Source organism: Pongo abelii, chromosome 16 (genome assembly GCF_028885655.2).
Source record: "Pongo abelii isolate AG06213 chromosome 16, NHGRI_mPonAbe1-v2.0_pri, whole genome shotgun sequence".
NCBI classification, from domain to species: domain Eukaryota; kingdom Metazoa; phylum Chordata; class Mammalia; order Primates; family Hominidae; genus Pongo; species Pongo abelii.
In genome coordinates, this window is record NC_072001.2 from 81,240,303 (window position 1) to 81,262,907 (window position 22,605).

General features: G+C 49.7%; 1 pseudogene; it reads right to left on the minus strand.

The window, feature by feature from the left end:
• LOC129050048 (uncharacterized) overlaps positions 1-11,314 on the minus strand; it is a 12,621-nt pseudogene extending 1,307 nt beyond the window's left edge.
• Positions 11,315-22,605: the final 11,291 nt, after the last annotated feature.

Sequence of the window (22,605 nt, forward strand, 5' to 3'; positions counted from 1 at the left end):
GGACCTACAGCACGTAAGGACAGAGGGTCCACCTGGAAGAGTGGACCAGCCAGATGGCCACCAAGCTGGATGGCCACCGCCAGAGCCTGCAGGACAGCAGAGGGGGCTGGGAAAGGAAAGAGGATAGCTGAGGGGCAGGGAATGTGGGTTCCTCCATACAGACACAAGTCTTCCCTAAGTGGGTCATCCCCATGGGGGCGAAGGGGCATTCAAGACACACCTCCAGCCCACCTCAAACCATCTCAGGATGCCACCACCAACTCACACAGGCCAGTTGCATTGTCACAGTGACCCCAGAACAGCACAGCCCTGTCCTTCAGATAAATAAACGGAGAGAGTGATGCATATCACAGCCAGGAGCTGGGACTCAGACCCAGGTCCAGCTGCAGTGCTGCCTCAATGGTTCCACCTGCACCTCCTCCGGGACTCAGTTCCTGCTAACAAGTGGACACTTGAGTATGGATGAAATAGGTGCTATTATCTCTTCTGGCTGCTGGGGAAAGTGAAGCAAGGCACAGATGACTTGCCCAAGGCCAACGTATCATGTCTGGTTCAACCCCATCTGTCTCAGGCAGCACATCCCCATGGCAGAGGATTTACTGTTATCCAAACCTCGAAGGTGAAACTCCTTCCAGTGTCCCACCCAGGGCACAGAGCATGCAGCCCCATGTTTGGGGAGGTGACCGGGTGGGGAGGAGACAGTGTGGGAAACAATCCGGCTAGGCCAAGGCTTCACGGAGCCCAGGGTTCCCTAGGGCCAGGAGAGCACTGGAGCCCACCCCGACACCCATTGGAAACCTGGAATCCGCACCTGCAGGAGATCAGGAGAGGGGTTCGGCCTCCGATGCACCTGCAGCAAGGTGAGACAGGCACAGGTGGGTGCCCTGCTTCCAACCAGCATCAGGAGGGCAGGAAGCAGATCTCCTGCCTGACCTTCCTCTCCTGCCTCGCCCAAGCAGAGAAGAAGGGGCAGCCGCCCATCAGGCCATTGCCCAGATTGAAGCCACTGAAGCCAGGTCCCAACAGGTGTGTGACCCATGACTATCCCAGGCCTGGCCCAAGGCAGTCATGTCTCTGGTGAGGACTTTGCAGACAGGAGATGTAATGTCCCCAATTGGCTCTATAAACCTCTTGAGGATAATCAAGGAAATGGGCAAGACCATCACGCTCAGCCAAGAACCTGACAGGCACAAGGGGGACCAGGGGCAGGTAAAAGTCAGTTTGAGTTCAGGCCTGGCCCGTGGAAGGATGGTGGATGAAGGGCCAGCCATGGTGAAGGGGAATGGATGGCCACGGGCTGGGTGGTCAGGACTGTCAGCTCCTGCAGCCCCTGCAGAACATCCGCCCAGGCCTGGCTCTGCACTCAGCCTTCTGCCTGGAGCCACAGGTGCCTGGACACCAGCCTCAAGTAGGGATGGTGGTAGGAAAGGCACTTGTGGCCACATGTAGGCACCTAAGCATGGGACAGAGGGGTATCATGTCCCAAAGAAACCATAGAGGCCAAGAGCTTAAGCATATGTGACACCATCAATAAATCCCCTTGTCCTGGGTCACATCAATTAAGTCAGAGCCTACCCTGACCCTGAAGCTGTAGCTCAGTCTGGTTGAGACTCACAAAGAGATGTTAGTGCTGGGCAGGAGGCCTGGCCCAGCCTGCGATGTCCAGCAAAGCTGTGGACTGGACAAGAATCTCTGATGATTAGTCCAGGACAAGGAGAGCTGTATCTGGGTAGGGAGTGGGGGCAATGCCCAGGGGGCAGGAGACCTGAGGACCTTTAGGTAGGGTGCCAGGTCAGGACGTGCAGAAGAGAAGGTGGCATGGCTGCCCGAGGCCAGGCTATAACCCTAGGGGCCACCCTGTCTACCCTAAACCATGCTGCCACCCAGATGCTATCCTTCAAATGTGAGGCTGGGCTGGGAGAGCCCCCACACCCCTCATCCCTCCCTCTCCAAGCTGGTTCCCATCCCTCACCAGAAGGAAAGTGAACTCTTCTATGGGGCACAGCCTGCCAGGTTCTCTATCACCCGGTGGAAGGGGCAGGGGGGAGGGGGATCTTCAGCTGGGTGAGAAAGAACCCAGGTCCCACTCTGTCCCTACCTGACAGGTGACCTCTGGCAAGATGCTTTCTCTGCCTGGGGCCAAGGAGAGTCACAGGGGAAGGGCCAGGTTAAGAGGGCTCCACCCTGGAGCTCAGAGCTACCCACAGAGAAAACCCCCCATCCTCCCAATTCTGCTCCCAGCTCAGGCTGCTGGGATAACCTCCTCCCCATCAGAGAGGCTGTGGGAGGCAGAGGCTGACCCCTGCTCCTTCAGGCCCCTCAGCAGGTTTGGATCTGCCTTCATCATGATCAGGGAGTGGGTCCCTGGGATCACAAAGGTGAGGGGCAGCTTCTTGGGTTCCAGGTGCTCCAAGGTAGACCCTGCAGGGCACCGAGCTAGAAGGGTGTTAGGGAGGCCAAGTGCAGTGGCTCAGGCCTGTAATCTCAACACTTTGAAAGGCTGAGATGGGTGGATCATGAGGTCAGGTGATCAAGACCATCCTGGCTAACACAGTGAAACCCCATCTCTACTAAAACTACAAAAAATTAGCCGGGCATGGTGGCATGTGCCTGTAGTCCCAGCTACTTGGGAGGCTGAGACAGGAGAATCACTTGAACCCAGGAGGCACAGGTTGAACAGGGTTAGGACCTGAGCTCTGCCTGGTCACGGTGACTCTGAGCCAGGTAATCCTACGTTAGTCTCAGTCTGTCACTGTGTCTCACGGGGGATGTCAGCATTACCTTTGGAGTCAAAGTAGGTAAGCCAGGGTAACCAGAGGTCCCAGCAGGGACCAAGACCAAAGGATGCAGGTGTTGGGCCTGTCCCAGAAGGTCAGGCTGGACGAGTGGCTCCCTGAAGTTGGGGCAGCTGAGGGCCTGCCCTTCAGGTTACAGGCATGTGGTTCCTGGTCTAGACCCTCATATGCCATCCAGAGACCCAACCCTAGGGACAATTCCTCCCAGGCTGGTAGCAGAGTCAATCCTTGTACTCACCCCACCAAAAGCTGTGAAGTGAGGGGTCCTTTGGGTGGGGGAAAGACTCTTCAGAAAAAGGTTCTCAGGGGCAGGGAAGGTTTGAGCTGCGCCTTAGGGCAGCCAGAGAGGTAGGTGACAGGTCCCCTCACAAAGCCTGCCAGAGAATGCAGGAGGAACACAGGTGTAGCGGTGGGAATGTTCTGGAAGACAGCAGGAAGCCTCCCACTCACTGATGGGGCTGAGTGAGGTCAGGTCCACACACCAGGAGAAGGTGGCATCCACACACTGGTACACTTTGTTTCTTGTTGTAGAGACAGGGTCTTGCTCTGTTGCCCAGGCTGGAGTGTGGTGGTGCAATCATAGCTCCCTGCAGCCTTGATCTGGGTTCATGTGAACTTCCCACCTCAGCCTCCTGAGGAGCTGGGACTACAGGTGCATGCCACCATGCCTAATTTTATTTTTTTAGAGACAGGGTCTGGCAATGTTGCCTAGGCTGGTCTCAAGCGATCTTTCCACCTCAGCCTCCCAAAACACTGAGACTACAAGAACAAGCCAGCACTCCTGGTCATGCTGGTGCATTTTGGCTGCCATGGTGCACAGGAGGTATGAGCTGGGGGGCAGAATCTGCTCCTGGACCTCTACCCAGGCCTGCACCCAGACTGACACCTGGGCTGCAGGGAGCAGGTGTGGAGAGAATGCAGCAAGCAGAGGGGGCTAGCCAGTGATGGACACCCAGGCTGGGACTAGGAGAGATAGGGCTACAACCCTCGGCCTAGTGGCCCTACCCAACCCCATGGGGCCAAGATGACTTCCTAGGAAGCCAGGCATGGAGGCCAGCATGCACCTGAACTGAGGACAGAAGACTCTGATGAGAGGGAGGGGGAGGCCTCTCACATAGTTTGGATACTTGTTCCATCCCCATCTCATGTTGAAATGTGATCCCCAATGCTGGAGGTGGGGCCTATAGTGTGAGGTGTTTGGGTCATGGGGGGGGATCCCTCATGAATGGCTTAGTGCCCTCCCCATGGTAATGAGTGAGTTTTCTTATTTTTTGAGGCAGAGTCTCGCTCATAGCCGAGGCTGGAGTGCAGTGGCATGACCTTGGCTCACTGCAACCTCCACCTCCCGGGTTCAAATGACTCAATGAGTGAGTTTTCTATTAGTTCACAGGAGAGCTTGATGCCTCCTCTCTCTTGCTTCTTCTGTCACCATGCGACATGTCTGCTCCCTCTTTGCCTCCCACAATAAGTAAAAGCTTCCTGAAGCTTCACCAGAAGCCTAGCAGATGCTTGTACAGGCTGCATAACTGTGAGGCAAATAAACCTCTTTTATAAATTACCCAGTCTCAGGGCCAGGAGCGGTGGCTCATGCCTGTAATCCCAACATTTTGGGAGGCCGAGGTGGGTGAATCACTTGAGGTCAGGAGTTCAAGACCAGCCTGGCCAACCTGGTGAAACTCTGTCTACTAAAAATACAAAATTTAGGCAGGCATGGTGGTGCATGCCTGTAATCCAAACTACTTGGGAGGCTGAGGCATGAAAATTGCTTGAACTGGGAGGCAGAGGTTGCAATGAGCTGATCACACCATTGTACTCTAGCTTGGGCTGCAAGAGCAAAACTCCATCTCAAAACCCTGTCTCTACTAAAGATACAACAAATTAGCCAGGCAAGGTGGTGCATGGCTATAATTCCAGCTACTCAGGAGGCTGAGGCAGGACAGTAGCCTGAACCCAGGAGGCAGAGGTTGCAGTGTCCTGAGATGGTGCCACTGTACTCCAGCCTGGGTGACAGAGCTAGACTTCATCTCAAAAATAAATAAATAAATAACCCAGTCTCAGGTATTCCTCTAGAGCAATGCAAAGTGGACTAATACAGTGTCTACTGGACCTGACACTCAGGGAAGGGCTGGTCTTTACTGCCATTAACAGTCAGACTATGACAGAGTTGTTCCCCTGCTCTGCCTCAGTTTGTCCTCTCTCAGCTGAGCAGGGCAGGGATAATTGTTTCTCATGTGGGCCACAGGACAAAACAAAGCCCTGAGTCCCACAGGAAGGTAGGTGGGCTATGTCCAAAGGAAGACAGAACTGGGGCAGTATTTTGTGTCCCTGGGGTGGCAGAGGGACATGGAGAAGATGTCTCCTTTGTGGGCAAATGAGAAGTGAAGATAAGCAGAGAGGCGCCACACACCCACCTCACCCCCACCTCCCTACCCCACACCAGGCCCATTCCCACTTAGCCCCCAACTCAGGCTGCACCATTCCCCTTACAGTCAGCGTGACTTCCCAGCCAAGCTGACAGAAGGTGACAGCTTGGATTCATCAGAGACAGCATGTAGTGTAGGTGATGTGGAGGACGGCAGTGGAGAGGGGACACGGGAGCCGTGGTGTCAGGTCTGGGGCTGCCAACATGGTACCTGCCCTGGCCATGGGCAGACCATGCTGGTCCACCCTGCCAGATGTGGCCTCTAGTTCTAAGGTGTCTGAATTGCAGGCCAGGACTGGAGCCAGATGCCTGCTGGGGACAGGGGACACAGTCCACATAGGCATCACCTGTGCTTTGGGCAAAGCCAGCTGGACAAATGAATGAAAGGGGCCCTGCTGGAGGGTAAAACTGGGCCTGGACTACTCAGACCTGCCTCTGTGACAGGACAGTCCCATCCTTCCAGTCAGACTCCTGAGCTGGAATCCCACCCAGCCAGGGAGTGGGGAAGGGGTGGCCTGAGTCTCCCTTGACTCTGTAGCCCCTCCCACCCAAGGGAGCTCCATAAGAAAAGATGCAGAAACACCACGTGCTCCTGCCAGCTGCTGGCTGCTTCCTCACATGGTCTCCAGGACCCTGGATGAATCCAGACGGGGCTGCCAGCAGCTGGGGGCAGGGGGAAAGCTGAGTCCCCAGGGTGGATGCCTAGCAGGAACATGCAGGTGTGGTGAGTGATGGGCCCTCAGGGCTGAGCCCCTTCTGCCCAGGGGACCTTGGTGACACACCGGCTGCTGAGCTCAGCCCAAGGAGTAAGGGCCTGGTGCCAAGTAGCCTCTCTGCTTGCGAAGACAGTCCTGGGATCGTTACCCCTCTGCCCAGGGCTCAAGTATCCAGGCTGGGGAAGGGCCAGCAGTCAGAAAGAAGGAGGCCATGGGTGTGGGTTCCCTAGCAGTCAGGGGCCTTGGTGGATCAAGCCCCTATGAGGGGGATGAGGGGGAAGGGAGACTGAGCTGTATCCCCTACCCTGAGATCTGTGGTACCAAGCTCCAGAGGGGGCCCCGGGGGGAGACCAGCATGACAGGAACCGCTACGATGCCTTTGGGCACCTACTGTGCAGGGCTGGGCCAGCCTGAGGTTGGCAGCAGAGGGGTGGGCCAGGCACCACAAGGAATGAAGCTTCGTTTGGTAGAGTGTGACCCTCTTCATCCTCTCCTGAACCCAGCTGACCCTCATCCTCAGGCCTCTGCAGAACTTTGACCAAGTGGTGGTGGAGGAATTCCGGTGGGTCCAGGGTGGCCCGGGGTGACCCAGGGCTCAGACCAGGGTGCTGGGGTTGAGGACAGGAGGCTGGAAGAGATGACTTCCCCTAGTCCCCCAAGGATGCCCAGCCCCCTGATGTCTGTGATAATCCTCTCAGCAGGCCGGACCCACTGACCGCTAGAGTGGGTGCCACCTTCTTCAGGGTGGCGCCAGCCCAGGCCGTCGTGTGGGACTGTGCACGCCAGGGTCTGCACAACCTGTGGGAGGCAGAGGGCCTCTTGGTAGACACGGTCATCACCTCCTTCCCTCTGCAGGCCCGCCTCCCTCTGTCCCACTGCCGCCTCCCTTGGGCTCGCTGCCTCCACATGCCCTGATCTGAAGCCTGCCTCCCCTCCTCATGGAGCCCTCCAAGGTGCTCCTAGTCCCAGCTCTCTGGTCCCGCAGCAACTTCTGGGCCCAGATTCTGTCTTCTCAGACATCTGGGAGGCAAAGCCCCACCAGGCCATAGCCTTCTTGCTCTGCTCTAGGCACTCCTAGCCCCAGAGCCTCCAGCCTGCTGGATGCCTTTATCTCCAGCTATGCCATGGCTCTCCTCATGCTGGGCCTCCTGCTTATCACAGTTGCCCTTGTCCTGGTGAGTGTCTGGCTGGGCCAGGTCTCCTTCCTGAGTCCCAGGCTGAGCCTTTGATGCCTTGAACCTTTGAGCCAAGCTGAGGGGTGAGCAGGCCCCTTTACACCCTTCATTCCCCAATCCAAGCCCAGCATCTCCTCATCCTCCAGCTGGGGTCGCAGGATTTGGGGCCAGAGGTATGGGCCTGATCCCAGTGTCCCCGCCCTTCTTGTCAAAGTGCTAAACTTGAGCGTGCCTTGGGTGCTGTCTTTCCCAGGAACTCACAGCCAGAGAGGGCCAGGCACCAGCCTAAGGTCACACAGCCATGGGCTTCTTCCTTCCTAGACCCCCAAGGATTGGACTTGCAGGGCTGGGACAGATGTGGGGTGGGAGAAAGCAATGCCTTGTCAACCCACGCAGGGAGCCCACTCCCATCCCCAAGGTGCATAAAGTTGAGGAACACCCCTGCTCCCACATCCATGCTCACTCAGGGCCCTGCTCCAAGTGCTTGGCACTCACATTGGCCTCCCGCCCTCCATGCCACAGGTATTGGTCTCATTTACAGAGGGGGAAATGGTGGCCAAAAGCCTCCCCCAGCACACACAGCTAGACCACACAGAGGACTTAGGTGCAGCTGAGGGGTCCACAGTCTCTGTTGTCCCTTCTGCCACTTGTGCTGTGAGAGACCACGCTTTGGAGAGGTAGGAATGAGAGTGAGCTGGGTGCTCCCACGTGGGGCACAGGGGACTAAGGAAGGGTCAGCCAGGAGGAAAGGGCAAGGTCTGATCCTGTACGTACACATCACAGAGCCCACGGAGTCAGGAGACCCAGGGCCAGGTCCCAGCTCTGCGGCTGCTTGGTATGTGACCATGGTTAAGTCATCTCCCTGGACTCTCCATGCCCTTTGTGTGCTGCATGCACCTTCTAGAATGAGCCCAGACCCTGGCTGGCCTCATACTTACTGCGTAGACTGCAGACCCCAAGTGCTTCTGCAAGGGGCTTTGCTTCTCCTCATAACAGTGGCACAGGCTGGCCGCGTGCTCTGGAGGTAGAACGGAGAAGCTCTGGAGGTAGCAGGTGGGGGCTGGGCTTGGGTTCCTGGCCCAGACAGGGCAGGGTACACCTCAGGGTCACAGGGCCTGGCCCACTCTCTAGCAGACCTTGGCCCACAGGCTGCCCAGCTGCCCAGCTGCCCACTCACAACCCATACCTTTAGGCAGCCCCAGCTGCTGCAGTTCACTGGCCAAGGATTTGCCATCGACACTGTGCTTGGCCGCACCGGAGAGCATGAAACAGCACTGCCACTGTGGCCTTCACATCGCCTGACTCTGAGGGACCCATGGGTGGGACAGGGGGTGTCGCTGTGGCCCCAGCCACCTCCCAGTTGCCCTATTAACTTCAGCTCAAGGCCCCAAGGCCTCCTGAGGGCTACAGGCACTGCTACTGCTCCACCAGGAGCTGGCAGAGGACAGGAAAGTGGGACTGTCAATGTCTTTCTTTCCCTCATGCTCCTCCACTAGGGAAGGCAGGTTAAGGATGCTGCTGGGAGGGGTGGGGAGCCCCTCTGTACCAGGCCGACTCAGGCTGAGTTTGGTGGACTCAGCGGGGTACTCACCAAAGTTAACGTCAACTGTGAGCTTCAGGATCTTCTCATACTATGGTGAAAGGAGACCTTCAGGGGGTGCCAGGCCCCTGCTCATCAGCCCCTCACCTACAGCCTGGATCCTGCAATAAGGAGCAGACAGTCTGGAAAGAAGTATGGGAGGTGCCCAAAAGTATGGGAGGTGCCCAGAGAGGTTGTGAGGCTGGGTCACCCGTCTCCCTGGCCTAGAGCAGAGTTTCAGGGCAGTAGGGGTCATAAGGGCATAGGACAATGGTGTGCTGGGTCTTGTACTCACCTCATTTCCCTATCCCAGCAGCTCTTTAGTACCTGGCTGCAGAGCAGCTGCAACTTCACAGAGGACTGGAAGGGAAGTCCTTACATCAGCCAGGCTGGCAAACCTCACCCCTCCTTCCTGGGGACTGACTCAGAGCAGGCCAGCCACTGATCAAGGTCACAAAGCATGGTAGCACAGGCTGAGAGCACTGACGCCCTAACCCCAGAGAAACCTCACCATCATCTACACCCACAATCCCCACCCCCAGCACCCCTCCTCCACCCAGACTAGACCCTGTGCACTCAACCATCTTGGCCAGCGTGCTGATCTCTGCCAGCACACAGTCGGGACAGTCCAGGTCACCACAGAACCGGAACCTCTGCAAGGGAGGGAGGCAGGTAATCAGGCTGGAGGGAAGGCTGAGGTGTGGCCAGGATCCGTGTGTCTCCCACACTGCTGCCCAGCAAGGACCCCTGGTCCCCATCATAGATGGACACCCTCTGGCCACTTGTTCTCCCCTATCACCAGGCTTTTGAGTAAACTCTCTCCCTGACCCACCCTGCCACCAAACTCTGCTCTTTGGTCTACTCCAGGTATTCATCTCCTCAGCAAACATCAATTGAGCGCCTTTCTCTGTGCTAGCTCCCACTCTAAGTGCTGGGGGTACAGCAGGGGATAAAACAAAGTCCTGTACCTCACACAGATGAGTGACCTCTCTCCCCTCTTCCCCATACCCACACAAGTCCAGCCACTCCGGCTTCCCTGCTGCTGCTTGGACACCAGCCTTGCTCCCGCCTCCATGCCTGCTGCATTCTCTACGTGGCTTGCTATCCTTTATTTCATTCCACTCTGTGCTCAAGTGACACCTCATCACACCAGCCCCTCTTTTTTTTTAAAGATGGAGTCTCACTCTGTTGCCCAAGCTGGAGTGCAATGGCACAATCTTGGCTCACTGCAACCTCCACCTCCCAGCTTCAAGCAATTCTCCTGCCTCAGCCTCCCAAGTAGCTGAGACTATAGGCACGTGCCACCACACCCGGCTTTTTTGTATTTTTAGTAGAGACAGGGTTTCACCACGTTGGCCACGCTGGTCTCGAACTCCTGACCTCAGGTCATTGGCACACTTCTGCCTTTCAAAGTGCTGGGATAACAGGCATGAGCCACTGCACCCAGCCAGGCCCGCCCTTCTTGATCACACTTCCTAAGATAGCCCCTCACACAAGGAAATTTTGGGGGCCAGTGGATATGTTCATTATCTTGATTGTGGTGATGCAACAGCCACGAAGATTTGGTCTTTACTTGTCCAGGCTCATCTTTCCCTAACCTACAGATGATACTCTCCCAGCTATGGGAAATGCATTCATTCCTGGGGAGCCATGCTCTGTCTCACCTGAAGTCTCTGCACATGCTGTTCCCTGTCTGAAGACACACGCCTCCCATCCTTGCCTCCCAACCCCTGGTACACAAACTACTTCAGCCAGCCAGCTCCTGCCATCCGCCTTTAAGGTTGAAGGCATCCTCAGGGAGCCCCCTCAGCACTACACACAAGGCGCAGTTAGGTCTCTGCCCCTGGAGCCTTAACTATGACTCCAATTCAAGCCTCCGATTTCCCCTTCCCTTGGCAGCTCAAGTCCTCCCAGTGCCTAGTACACTTCACGGTATAGACTAGGCGCTTAGAACGTGCAGATGGATGGATGGATAAGCCTCAACCCCAAAACTACTACTTTCTGGCTCTGGAAAGAGCGGAGGGGCTTCCTAAGAGTGTGGAAGAGTGATCCTGATTCTAAGCGCGTTCTTGTTTAAGTCCCACAGCAGGGCTGGGGAAGGGGGTGTCCTTGGGAGGTCGTCTTGGGGCTGGGGAAGACCAGAAAGGACTCCCAGCTCCAGACAAGCCCTAGTTCCTGCCCCGGGAGGCGGGGGCCCTTCCTTTCTCCAGGGAAGCAGGGGGACTCTAAGCCGGCCGGCCTGCGCTGTCTTACCCGCCCCCCACCCCTGCCCCTGTCTCGGGAGCGGGAGAGCGGTGGACTTTCTCAGGCCCGCAGCCCTCACGCCCGCACACACTGTTTGCGGAGAGGCCAGGGCAGACAACCTCCACCCGTTTCCGGAGCCACTGGCGCCCCCTCATTCCCGCTCCAGCAGCCCATGCCTCGCTTCACTCCTGGTGCCTCATCATCGCGCCAGGAAGCCAGGGCCCCGGAATTTCTTTTTCCGGTCCCACCGGGTCAACTGAGTCCACGATCACTTGACTTGGACTAACGGCCTCTGGGAGGGCGGGGCCTGCTCGAGTGAGGCCGGGAGCGGACCGCAGCCCGCTGGAGGCGCCGGGGGCGAAATGCTGGCGTCTCCTCCTCTGTCTCCCGGAATCCTTCCCTGGAAAGAAACAGCGCCCACTGTCAGTTTAACTGAGGACCGAATTAAGGCATTAGGAAAGACAGTGGAAGTTATTTCATTTGTTTAACTTAAGGGGGTAGGATCCCGGGGGCCAGGGGGATTCAGGTCGTTGCCGTGTTTTCCACTGTTAAGCGAATAGCATCATACACAGCTGCGGGCTGTGGCAAAAGACATTTTAAAAACTATTGAAATCTACTACACATACAGAAAATTGTACCTATTATAAATATAAAGCTTAAAAAGTTTTCATCAACTGTACACCTCACATAACCAGCACCCAGATAAGGATATAATCAGATAACTTCTTCAAGTGCACGGGGATTTTATTTCATTTTGATGAATCGTCTAGGTCCTAACAAAAATGGCTGTCATAATTAACATGCTCAGGAAAACTCCCTACAGCTTCATCATCAATAGATGCTTAATTTTTGCCAATCTGATGGGGAAAAAAATCGGTTGCTTAGATTTGCAGTGGTAGTCTGCTTACTGGTAGCTTTGAGCTAATGGTAGTCTAGAACAACTAAGTTTCCGACATTGACTTGCAGAGGCAAAAACAAAAAGACAAAGCAACAACAAAAATACATCAGAGAATAAACTAATAACCAAAGAAGAAACTGAAGACAGTCATCCCTTAGTAACCCCAGGATATTGGTTCCAGGACCCCAGAGATAACAAAATTCACCGATGCTCAAGTCCCTGATATAATAATGCATAGTATTGGCATCTAACTATGCACATACTTCCGTATACTTTAAATCATCTCTAGATTACTGTAATACCTAATACAATGTAAGTGCTTTGTAAGTACCTGTTATAAAGTATTTACAACTTTTTGTTTTTTATTGTTTTACTTTTTCCAAATATTTTTGATGCACAGTTGGTTAAATCCAGGGATCCTGAACCCGAGGATACAGAGGGCTGATGGTAGTTTGAGATCTCTCCTCAATTCCATGCCTATCCCATGCACCAGGTGCAGCTGGTTTTATTGTTGCAGGCTTTCTAGTTTTCAAAAGACAGAGCTCATGACAAGTAAACTGCTCTATAGAATAGAAAGAAATGGAAAGTGTCCCAATTCATGGTAAAATTGAGCTCATTTCTGAAGAGTTCTTTTACAAATCATAAGCACTAGCCTGTTGAAAACAACAGTATGTTAAGTTACTAGACTATCCTATACCATGTCAAAGAAAAATTTTAAGAACATGAGACCTGTAATCATAGCACTTTGGGAGGCCAAGGCTGGTGGATCTCTTGAGCCCAGGAGTTCTAGACCAGCTTGGGCAACATAGGGAGACCCCGGTCTCTACAAAAAATTAGCTGCTTCTGCTGGTGCACACGTGTCATTGCAGCTACCTAAGAGGCTGAGGTAGGAGGATCTCTTGAGCATGGGAGGTGGAGGCTGCAGTGAGACATGATGTCGCCACTGTACTCCATCCAGCCTGAGCAACAGAAGGAGACCATCTCAGAAAAAAGAAAAAAATGGCTGGGCGCAGTGGCTCACGCCTGTAATTCTAGCACTTTGGGAGGCTGAGGCAGGCAGATCACTTGAGGTCAGGAGTTGGAGACCAGCCTGGCCAACATGGCAAAACCCGTCTCTACTAAAAAAAAAAAAAAAAAAAAAAAAAAAAAAATTAGTTGGATGTGGTGGTGGGTGCCTGTAATCCCAGTGACTTGGGAGGCTGAGGCACAAGAATCGCTTGAACCTGGGAGGTGGAGGTTGCAGTGAGCCGAGATTGCACCACTGCATTTCAGTCAGCTTGTGCAGCAGGGTGAGACTCCATCTCAAAAAAAAAAAAAAAAAGTAAGAATGGTTCAACTTTTACTTCATCCTATCAATAGGTTAAAGAAGAGTAAAATGGACAGATTTGGAAAACCATTTTTTATTGAAAAAGAGAAAATTAGGAACAGATGAAAACTGTCTTAAAAGTATTTGAAAAAAACAGCAAATTTAACATCAGACAAAATATCTACATTGAGAAATAAAGTTAAAAAGTGGATGGTGTGCCCTTTTAATGTCATACCAGAGCATTGTTTCATAGATACTTGTTTTACTATTAAAGATTGATTATTTAGAGCAGTGGTCCTCACACATTAGAGGGCATCATCATCACCTGCAGGGCTTGTGAAACTGGCTGCTGGGCCCCACACCAGAGTTTCTAACTCAGTAGGACTGAGATGGGGCCTGAGCATCGCATGTCTATGTTCCCAGGTGATGCTGATGCTTCCAATTTGAGACCATGCTTTGAAAAGCACTAGTGTAGGGAAATATACTACAGAATATGTTATGAATATTCTGGAGAATATGTATATATGTTAACTTACAGATTTCTGTTCAGTAGAAAAGATAACTCCCAAAGATGACATTTTTATTTCCCAATATGATTTTTTTTTTTTAAGTCAGAATCTTGCTCTGTCACCCAGGCTGGAGTGCAGTGGCATGATCTCAGCTCACTGCAGCCTCCACCTCCCAGGTTCAAGTGATTCTCCTGCCTCAGCCTCCCAAGTAGCTGGGACTACAAGCACCCAGCACCGCACCTGGCTAATTTTTGTATTTTTAGTAGAGACAGGGTTTCACCATGTTGGCCAGGCTGGTCTTGAACTCCTGACCTCAGGTGATCCACCCACCTCGGCCTCCCAAAGTGCTGGGATTACAGGCGTGAGCCACCACACCCAGCCTCCCTATAGGATATTAACAAGTTTTGTCTCCATCTCAGAATGCATTTTGGAATGCCCTTCCTGGAGCAGTACAGACACTGTCTCTCAAAACACTCCTTTAACTAGCTTCACCGTGTTGCTGACTCCCTTGTAAATTAAAGAAAATATCTTATACATATTCCTTCATTATCTGTATGAAAGTCAAGCTTTTCACATTGTGAAAATTATGCTTCAGGCTGGGTAAAGTGGCCCATGCCTGTAAGCCCAGCACTTCGGGAGGCCGAAGTGACGGTATCACTTGAGGCCAGGAGTTTGACACCAGCCTGGCCAAAATGTCGAACCCCATGTGTACTCAAAAAAAAAAAAAACAAAAAAAAATCAAAATTAGCTGGGTGTGGTGGCACACACCTGCAGTTCCAGCTACTTGGGAGGTGGAGGCACAAGAATTGCTTGAACCCAGGAAGTGGAGGTTACCATGGGATGACATCATGCCCCTGCACTCCAGCCAGAGCCAGAGTGAGACTCTCTCAAAGGAAAAAAAAAAAAGAAAAAAGAAAATTATATTTTGATACAGTATGCTAATATAAAGGATATGATATGGTTTGGCTCTGTGTCCCCATCAGATCTCACCTTGAATTGCAATAATCCCCACAGGTCAAAGGTGGAACCAAGTGGAGATAATTAATCATGAGGGCAGTTTCTCCCGTGCTGTTCTCGTGATAGTGAGTGAGTTCTCACGAGATCTGAAGGTTTTATTACAGGCTTTCCCCTTTGCTCGGCTCTCCTTCTCTCTCCTGCTGCCCTGGGAAGTGGTGTCTTCTGCCATAATTGTAAGTTTCCTGAGGCCTCCCCAGCCATGCAGAACTGTGAGTCAATTTAAACCTCTTTTCTTTATAAATTACCCAGTCTTGGGTATTTCTTCATAGCAGAGTGAGAATGGACTAATACAGTGTACTAATAACAGCCCAGAGAGTAGCATACAGGTACTACTATACTTTGATGCTAGAGGTATTCCCATTAAGGTCAGGAGCAGTATGTGCTATCATTACCGTGATGTAACATTGTTCCAGAGGTTTTCAGGTCAGCAATTCTCAACTGGAGGTGATTTTGCCTCCGTGGGGATATTTGACAATATCTGAAATCATTTTGGCTGTCACACTGAGGAGTGCTACTGGCATGTAGCAGGTGGAGGCTGGGGATGCTGCTAAACATCCTGTAAGGCACAAACAGCTCCATAACAAAGAATTATCCAGCCCAAAATGTCAATAGTGCTGCTATTGAGAAACCCTAGTCTAGACAAATAAAACATGGGAAATCCATTGACATAAATGTGGGTAAATAATAAAGTAGTATTTGCCAATGGCAGTGTAGCTAGGAGGTCCAAAAGAAGCACCTGAAGAACAGTTAGATTTTGCAGGGGCTGCATGGTGGCTCATGCCTGTAACCTCAGTACATTGTGAGGTCGCATTGGGAGGATCTCTTGAGGCCAGGAGATCAAGACCAGCCTGGGCAACATAGTGAGACTGCATCTCTACCAAAAATTAAAAAATTAACCAGATGTGGTGGTGTGCTCTGACAGTCCCAGCTGCTAAGGTGGGAGTATCGCTTGAGCCTGGGAGCTGGAGGTTACAGTGAGCTGTGATCATGCCAGTGTACTAAAAGAAAATTTTTTTGAGACAGGGTTTTTCTCTGTTGCGTATGGGGTCTTGCTGTGTTGCCCAGTCTGGTCTCAAACTCCTGGCCTCAAGTAGTCTTCCTCCCTCAGCCCCTGAAAATGTTGAGATTATAGGTGTGAGCCACTCCCCCAGCCTTAAAATAATAAATTACAAGGTGTTATGTGTCCCGTTGAAAGATGTTGGAAAACAGTTGTGCATGTGACCCAGCTGTAACCAGTTATAAAAGTGTCAGAATCATTAAGAAATTTACTGTCTGGCTTTCCCAAGTTTAGGTTCCTGCTGAAAGAATGAGATGGACCTTTTCTGCCTCTCCTCCTCACCTCCCTGCCAGAACCAGGACTGTGCATTTTGACAGGCAGGCTTTTACCTCTGGCAGGCCACAGGGGGCATGCAGAGCCTTTCTGCATGTGTTTTTTGGGCACTCGGATAAAGACCCCTGTCCAGGCCTTTGTTTAGGATATTTGGCCCATGGAGGAATGAGGGTGGAATCACCTGGGAGGGGTAGAGTCTTTGACTGGAAGGAGGAGTGACCTGAACTCCAGGCTGTGGGTCTACACTTTGTTCCCATGTAGCACCTCACTAGTGGTGACTGAGGCCTGGCAGTCGGGGACCTTGGTGACCAAGTGTTGGGTGGACAGGAGGAGCTAAGGGAGGTGAGGGGCATTTCTCCAGTACTGACCCCTCCCTGTCCCCAAATCAATGCCCTCTATCAGCTCAGACACAGCCCCAGCCAGCAGCAGTGCGGGTCAGGAAGGGCAAATGCAGTCAGCACGGATCTGCTCCATAGTCTCCGCCTGACTTCACCTCGGGTTGAGGAGAGTGAGTCCCCGCAGCACTGATAGGATATGCTGTCAGCTGAGAACATTCAGCTTGATTTAGAAAGATAAGCTGGGACATCTCTTGGGCATGGCGTGTGGAGCAGTGCCATCCCTCTGTGGCAGCAAGCCAAGCAATAAACCAGAATGTGCAAAACACATGTTACCCAGGGGGTGGTCAGTGGGCCAGCAGCATTGGCTCACCTGGGAGTTTGTTAGACATACAGACTGTCAATCTCACCCAGCCCAGCTGAAGCAAATTTGCGTTTAACAAGATTTCCAGGTGATTCCTATGCTCTTTGAAGTTTGAGAAGCACTACCTAGGAGAGGAATAGAGGTTATCAACTTCAAGCCTACTCCAACAGTTGAGCAAAAGAATCACAGCTGACCTCTCCCGCCATCCTCAGAATCATCTGGCTTTCAGCCATCAGAGGCAGCAGGTGATTTGTTTTGAGCTTGCTGCCCCAGCAAAATGCTCCCTTTGTAATACCTAACCCTGTTTTTGACTCTCCCTTAACCACCTAGCCTTGTTTCCACATGAATAGGCTCTCCCTTAGCTGAGAAAGCTGGATGAACTCCATTTGGCTCCTTCATTTACAAGACATCAAGGACTCCTTACCCAACCCCTTCCTCAAGGAGTTAACTTGTGTAAGCTGACTCTGAACATATCAAAGAGTCCAATTAACTGATAAGGTACTGAAGCAAGCAACGTATGAAGTTCCCAGTATCTCACTCAAGAGGTAACACCATAAGGCCCTGAGTTTGTGTCCGGCAGAGCCCCTATACCTATCGCCTTATGATAGATTTAGAGCCCCTGCACCTGGAACTGTTTGTTTTGCTGTAACCATTTGTCTTTTTTTTTGGCATGCTTTTACTTCTGTAGAATTGCTGTAATTAAGCTCCCCCTCCCCTTTCTAAATCAAAGGATAAAGGAAAATCAAGCCCCTTCCTTGGGGCTGAGAGAATTTCGAGGGTTAAGGACTCCTAAATTTGTCTCAAAGTGTGGCGTTTCTCTCTAACTCACTCAGGTACAACACCTTAATGATCACAAACGAATACATGCATTCATCTTGGTCAAATAAATACGGTATGTATACATGCACACACATACATACAGATACATATACACATCCACACAGTTAGAAACATTTTTCTTTTTTTTGAGATTGAGTCTCGCTCTGTCACCAGGCTGGAGTGCAGTGGCATGATCTCGGCTCACTGCAACCTCCACCTCCTGGGCTCAAGTGATCCTTCTGCCTCTGCCTCCTGAGTAGCTGGGACTATAGGCATGTGCCACCATGCCCAGCTAATTTTTTGTATTTTTAGTAGAGACGGAGTTTTACCATGTTGATCAGGATGGTCTCGATCTCCTGACCTCTTGGTCTGCCCACCTCAGCCTCCCAAAGTGCTGGGATTACAGGCGTGAGCCACCGCACCCAGCCTGAGACATTTCTTAAGTAATACAAATCTATATATGTATTTAAAAATATCTATGAACATTAGCAAATATCTCTTAGGGAAACTGATAATTTCAGCAAATTCAGTAAACCCTTCTGAAAATAAGTTATTAACTTATCTGTATAGTATCATCAAAAGTGTATATACTAGTGTCTAACTTATGAATAGCACATTCTTGCAAAAATTCCCTGCTTGGAAGTATTAATATCCACTGATCTCTCCTCCGACATCCCTGCCCCAAAAAACCCAATTCTCAGGAGCAACCACTTGCATCCATTGTCCACTGGTGCTGTAACAATAATCACAAACTTAGAGGCTTAAAAAAATACACACGACAAATTATCTAGCCCTAGAGGTCAGAAATCTGAAATGAATCTCACTGGATGAAAATCAAGGTGCTCGCAGAGATGATTTCCTTTCTGGAGGCTGTGAGGGAGAATCTGTTTCCTTGCCTTTTCTAGCCTCTAAGGCTGCCTGCATTCCTTGGCTTGTGGCTTCTTTCCATCTGCAAACCTGGCAAAGGCGGTAGAATCTTTCTCCTACTGTATCATTCTGAAATGACTCTTCTGCTGCCCTCTTTCACTTATAAAGACCCTTGGCATTACATTGGACCCACCTGAATAATCTAGGCTAAGCTTCCCATCCCAAGATCTTAATTTAACCATATCCACAAAGTTCCTTTTGTCATCTAAGGTAACATATTTAAAAGTTCTAGAGATTAAGATGTGGACATATTTGAGGGGCCATTATTCTGCTTACCAAACCAGCATTACGTGTTTGGTGCATACCTAGGAAGACTTTTTGGTACATATTCAGTTATGTTTGTATTTTAAAATGTTTTATCCAGCTACTTGGGAGCCTGAGGCAGGAGGATTTCTTGAGGCCAGGAGTTTGAGACTGTAGTGTGGTATGGTCATGTCTGTGAGTAGCCACTGCACTCCAGCTTGGGCAACGTTAACAAGTCCCTGTCTCTAAAAAAACTTTTTAAAATAATTCTTTAAAATTATCAAAATGAGATTTCATACTATTCTGCTGCTTGCTTATTTTTACCTAACAGTATAAAATGCATAGCTTTCCATATTGGACAAGATAAATCTATTAATATTTTAAAGGAAGGTTTTCTTCTGAAATTTTTAGAAAATGTGGTCTCTTTTGGCCAGGCATGGTGGCTCACATCTGTAATCCCAGTACTCTGGGAGGTTGAGGAGGGCAGATCATGAGATCAGGAGTTCAAGACCAGCCTGACCACATGGTGAAACCCTGTCTCTACTAAAAATACAAAAAAGTTAGCCAGGCATGGTGGCAGGTGCCTGTAATCCCAGCTACTTGGGAGGCTGAGGCAGAAGAATCATTTGAACCTGGGAGGCAGAGGTTGCAGTGACCCAAGATTGTGCCACTGCACTCCACCTGGGTGACAGAGTAAGACTCCGTCTCAAAAAAAAAAAAAAAAAAAAAAGAAAATGTGGTCTTTTTTTGTTGTTAAATAAATAAGTAAATAAATAAATGAATAAATAAAGGAGGAAAAAAGAAACCAGGAATCCTGCCTTAGACTAAATGAAGTGAAAAATGAAAGTGGGAAGTTCCAGAGAAGTAGTCTCAAGTGTTTGTATATGGCAGGTGAATGTGGTATTTTAGGAAGCAGTTACTATCCAATTATGTTCTGCTTAGCTCTGGTGAAAATACCCCCATATGCTCACTGTAGTGGGCATATGTGGTTATTTTACTGCTTAGCATACATTCCTCTTACCAACAGCATCTGACTTCCCTTAGAGAGAATTACACTCCTCAATGGATAACATCTTTGGGTGTGCCCTGCACATCTCCTAGCGAAGGGTGGCCACATGACCCAAGCTAGGCCAATCAGATACTGCCTCTTTTAAACCTAAAATTTGGAGAATTTTTTTTTTTTAAATGGGATGGAGTCTGGCTCTGTCACCCAGGCTGGGGTGCAGTGGCACAATCTCGGCTCACTGCAACCTTTGTCTGCCAAATTAAAGCAATTCTCCTGTTTCAGCCTCCTGAGTAGCTGGGATTAGCCACCACACCCAGCTAATTTTTGTATTTTTAGTAGAAAGGGGGTTTCACCATATTGGTCAGGCTGGTCTTGAACTCCTCACCTCAGGTAATCCACCCACCTTGGCCTCCCAAAGAGCTGGGATTATAGATGTGAGGCACTGTGCCCAGCCTAATTTGGAGAAATTGACAATTAAAGAACAGTTGAAGTTTATGCAACCTCAAAATGGCTCTAAAATGATTAAAAACAAAGCAAGTACTCAGCAAAATATAAAACAAAACAAAACCCTAAAACCAGCATTGAAGCAGGTCTTCAGCATTGTAACAAAAAATAGTTGTAAGAATTGTTGGCTGGGCACAGTGGCTCATGCCTGTAATCCTAGTACTTTGGGAGGCCTAGGTGGGCAGATTGCTTGAGCACAGGAGTCCAAGACCAGCCTGGGCAACATAGTGAAACCCCATCTCTACAAAAAATACAAAAAGCAAAAATGAAATGGGCATTGTGGTGTGCGCCTGTAATCCCAGCTAATCAGGAGGCTGAGGTGGAAGAATCGCTTGAGCCCAGGAGGTGGAGGTTGCAGTGAGCCGAGATCACACCACTGCACTCCAGCCTGGGCAACAGAGTGAGACTGTGTCTCAGGGGAGAGAAAAAAAAAAAAAGAATTGTCTGTCTGCAGCACGGTAGATAAGAGCTATTTTGTTGCGATCTCTGGTTTTTATCATTGGAGTAAAAGGTGAGGGTATGTATCCTGGGAATCGCTCGTGCAATCCCCAAATATAGATGGCATTTGGGCATTGGTAACCTAACATTACAATTTGGGATGCTAAGGTCGCTATTGCACCCAAGCCATGGTGCCCTCCTACCTCTGTACTCCATAGCCAGGTCAGCTGAGTTGAACAGCTTTAGTCAATATCTGAGCTGGGTGAGGCTGGGTGAAAGAGCAACAGGTGAAAGCAATTCCAGCAAGATGCCATCTATTCCTTAGAAATCAATTACTGAGATATGAAAAAGGAAAAGCAGCAGAATGCTTTGCCTAATTAAGCAGTTGAGTTTATAACTATTTGATAAAATAACAAAAGTAAATGCAGCACATTTATCAGAGCTCTTGTTTGTGAACAATGGGAACCCACGTTGACTTACTTTGAGCACCACAGAGGAACAAAGGGAGCAATACAAGAGGTGCTCCCAGAAAGCGGGAGGAGAGAATGACCAAGCCCCAGAAGACAGGGGGCACAGAGTTGGCCAGTGGGATTCTCCAGCTCTAGAACTGAGGACTTGACACTTTGTATCGTGTGTCCATACCATTTGGCTTCATTCTTTCATACCAGCCTTCTCCATGTGGTGGAGGTACATGGCTGCTTCCAGACATCGTCACTAGAATAGAAAGCTCTTCCTCCCTGTGGGACTCCACTTCAGAATCCCGAGAAAGGCCTCTGATTGGTTTAGCTTTCATAGCCTCTTTGAACAATCACTAAATACTGAGATCAGGGGTCCATAATTAGAAATTCACACTAGAATCACATGATTGAAATGGAGAAAGGTAGACAGAAACAACTGATGTTCAGTGAAGCCTGTATATGGAGGCAAATATGCCATATTTGGGTATTTATAAGCCTATGGGAAGAAAGAATCTGGATATCATTTGGTTTCACAAACTAACATCCCATCAAAAGTGAAAACAAAACAGGATGTATTCAACAAATATTCATATGGTTTTAAATGAACAAAGTTTGTTTATTCCTGATTTTTGACCACTCACTGGCTTTTTCAGTATGCCACTGACATTTTTGTCTCTGAATGTGGAGGTCTTTCTAAATTTGTCTCAGTAATATCCCTCCTGAAGTGTTTCCTAATGTATGCAGGAGATAAACAATTTCTATATACTTGCCCTCAGCATGGATTTCTTCATAAACTGCATTCCAAAGGAAATATTGCATCCATTACCAAAGTTAAAATGCATGTCTATAGAGCTACACTTTGAAAATAATTAAAATACAAAAAGATGTGTGCATGTATGTCTGAATGCAAATGAGTGTGTATGTGTATTTGTGTATGTAAAAACTTTGCTGTAAAATGAAAAATAAAGGGCCGAGTAACCTAGATACTTCAACAACTTTTAAAGGAAAAACATATACCTATTAAATTTGACTTATGATGTTTATTTTGCCTGCATCATGAAAATGTTGATTTCGTTGGTCATAGTAGTTGGTCAATGACAGCAATTTCAAAATAATCCCTGGATAGTTGACAGCTCTGCCAACCTTTTCTACAATTATGAAGATATTCCTCTTTATACGATGTTAGGATGTACTTCTGCATTTTTTCAAAGTTCAATTTCTTCATTTTTCATAAACTAGTGAAAATAACTTAAAAATTTCTCTTCACATTTTTACTGCAAGTATCACTACAAATATGTATTATTTAGGCCTATCAACTGATAGCATATTACTTTTGTTAAGAAAATTACTGATAATATTTGTAGCAAATAAGAAATAAATGTAGATAAGCAAACTTATGATGAAAACTTACATCTTTGTTTGCGTTCCCCAAAATGCAGACTGATAAAGACCTGATTACAGATGGTTTATTTGGTGATCCCAGGAACTTCATGGGATGGAGTGAGGAAAGGGATAGAAAG